A 3,178-nucleotide genomic window follows, 5' to 3' on the forward strand; every position below is an offset into this window, starting at 1 on the left:
TTTTAAGGAATATACACTCCAATCTTTCTGAAAGGTGTCTTTAGAAAGTCTTGCTGAAGTCTTCTTTTCTTTATAAATAAGAGATAAATGAGAGATTTTTTTTTCTTTTATAAATGTCAGAAATGTGCTGCAATTCACTAAATACATTTATAATGTCTTCTTACGCGCACCAACAAGCTGAGTTGTGCAGAGCTTAACTCCCTCCCTAGTCCATTATCCACAAACGACAGGATTGTTGAATTATGCTCCTTTTTTTGCCATAAACTCTTAGTTTTCAATTTGGGCGCAATTAGGAGTGTTATAAAAGATTTTTATGATCTCTCCCTCCAGCCTCAGAGCCAATTACTGTGCTCTTTGTATATGCAGCAAATTATTCAAGTATTAGTCACTTTCCTTGTTTTTTGCTTCTTGCTCAAATTGTATTACAATAAATTGTGGTTGCATTTGCAGTTAGAGTATTTAAATTCATTTTCCATAATCAGCTATAAGTAGTCAAGCTAAATTGCCTAATTGGTGGCAGTACAGTGGGGCCTTGACTTACGAGTGTCCCGACTAACGAGTTTTTCAAGATATGAGCCGCCTTTCGGCCGATTTTTTGCTTTGAGTTGCGGGCTAAAATTCGGGTTACAAGCCAGCTTCAGATACCCCACCGCTAGTTGGAGCAGCGAACGTCACAGTGAACGCCACAACATCAGGCCAGCATCACGTGTCTCACTCGTTCACTTTATGATTTGACATACGAGTGATTTGAGTTACGAGCTCCGTCACGGAACGAATTAAACTCGTAAGTCAAGGCCCCACTGTATAAGGGTGGAGTCTTATTCCTGAGAGAGGAGGGGTTCTTTTGACATCATCTTTTTGATGTCAGAAGTGTTCATGGTCAGGTCTGAATGTGGCAAAACATTGTTTTGGGGCAAGAATGGGAGACACAAAGAGAAAGTTGTGAAATTGGATTTTTGATCATCTTAAGTTCCAAAGACATAAATACCAAAGGGCTTGGGGTTATTAGAGTTGTCCCATAGTTGCAGAGTAGGTGGTAGGGGAGCTTGTGCCATGTAGGGAGGCAGAGTCCAATTCTGAATCTCTTTCAATTATCCAGGTTTAAAATGTAAGTACCTAGACTTGAGTACCAGGAGTTCAAATAGAAAGGAATAGATGTGAGAAATATATTTAAAAAAATTTGTCACTTAATTTATTAGAAACAGTGGTTACATTTGGCTCCCAATTTGGGGGGTAGGGCCTGAAAAGTTATGACATTGCAAACTAAATGTCAGAGGCAGAAGGATTTCATAGGGGTGGGGGATGGTAAATTTGCTTTAACAGTATTTTTTACAGTGTCAATGAGATATGCAAGTAGGGATACCAAACAGGCACTATGGGAGGTGGAGAGGACAAAGAAATATTAATAGCTGAGACAATTTCCTTTTCCATCTTAACATTCAGTAGTATACAAAGAACAAAACTATAAAGTAGGACTATGTGTTTTGCACACAGCTAAATTCCTTCTTCAATGCCTGAAATAGAGGCACAACATTCTCTAATTCATTCGCTCTTTGATTCAAGAAGCTTTTATTCATCACATGTTATGTACCAGGAATAAGAATAGTAAAGAAGAAACATATTTAAGAAATATTTCAGAGGTAAAATCAATAGAATTTTGTTCTAAAATAAGATTTTAGGAAAAGCTTTTCAGATTAAAATTTTTCTGAGATTAAAAACCTCAGGCTTCCTAATGTATAGACAAAAATAACTCTAGCCCTGGCCCGTGTCGCTCAGTGGATACAGCATTGGTCCAGGCACCAAAGGGTAGAGTGTTCGATTCCAGTCAAGGAAACATAACTGGGTTGCAGATTCAATCCCCAGCTCTAGTCAGGACTTGTGTGGGAGGCAACTAATCCATGTGTCTCTCCCCTTTCCTCCTCCCTCTCTCTCTAAAAATCAATGGAAAAATATCCTTGGATAAGGATTAACAAACAAACACCAAAATCAATAATTTTAGTAGGTGACAGGCAAAATACATAGAGAAATTAGCATTCAAGTTCTTGGGGATAAACTGCCCAGAGCTATTACGCCAACACTATGATACCCTGAGTGGGGCTGTTACCTATGGCAGTCCCATGCTTACTCTGGAGACTAGGGAATTTCAACAGGTCAAAATAAAAGGACTCCACTCCAGGTCATTCACTCATTTATCCATTCAGCAAATACTTATTTCATGACCGTTAGTGCCAGGTCCTGTGCTAGGTGCTAGATGTGGATTTTGTATATACACCTGTAACAAAGCAAACCCTCTCTCAAGAGTATTTCCAAACCCAGCTAGTCACTGGACAATGCTTTTACTCTTTCTGACTCCCTTTTTTCATCCCCATCACCCTAACAATTATTGATATATTTATAGATATATCAACATCCTATTAGTTTATAATTGTTTAAGTTCTTCTGGGGCTGGGAATTCAAAATACCCACTTAAAGCACTTGAGATGGATTAATATACTCTGTTTGAGTTTCTTAGAAATAGAAAAACACTGTAAGTTTTATATTGCTTGTTTTTTCTCAATAGTCCATTAGACACAGGTGCTATGACCTGACATTTTTTTTGATTAAAGCAGATACAATCTCTAACATTTCAAAGTATTAACAATCTAACAATCTCAAAGTGTTAAAAAGGTAAAGACTTTGCAAAACATGCAATTTCATAGAAGGGAGCTTTGTTACCTACCAAAATTGCTGGGGAAGTATATCCAGACTTCAAAATAAAACTGTCTTAGAAGGGAGTTTTTTTCCTTCCAGAAAAGTTATGCGTCAGTACAAATTGAAGGCACATGCCCACTGACATTTTGAACAATAACTCTTCTGTTTTGAGACTTGACTTAAAAATAACCAAAGACCCCTAGCTGGTTTTGCTCAGTGGATAGAGTATCGGCCTACAGACTGAAGGGTCCCGGGGTTTGATTCCAGTCAAGGGCACATGCCGGGGTTGTGGGCTCAATCCCCAATGGGGGGCCTGCAAGAGACAGCCAATCAATGATTCTCTCTCATCATTGATGTTTCTCTCTCTCCCTCTCCCTTCCTCTCTGAAGTCAATAAAAAATATATTAAAAAATAAATAACTAAAGAAACATAATACAATAATTTTCGCATGCCTGTAGGCAAAAGATCCTCCTATTCAGGGAAAAGG

The sequence above is a fragment of the Myotis brandtii genome, unplaced genomic scaffold, assembly GCF_000412655.1.
Source record: "Myotis brandtii unplaced genomic scaffold, ASM41265v1 scaffold1043, whole genome shotgun sequence".
Lineage (NCBI taxonomy): Eukaryota > Metazoa > Chordata > Mammalia > Chiroptera > Vespertilionidae > Myotis > Myotis brandtii.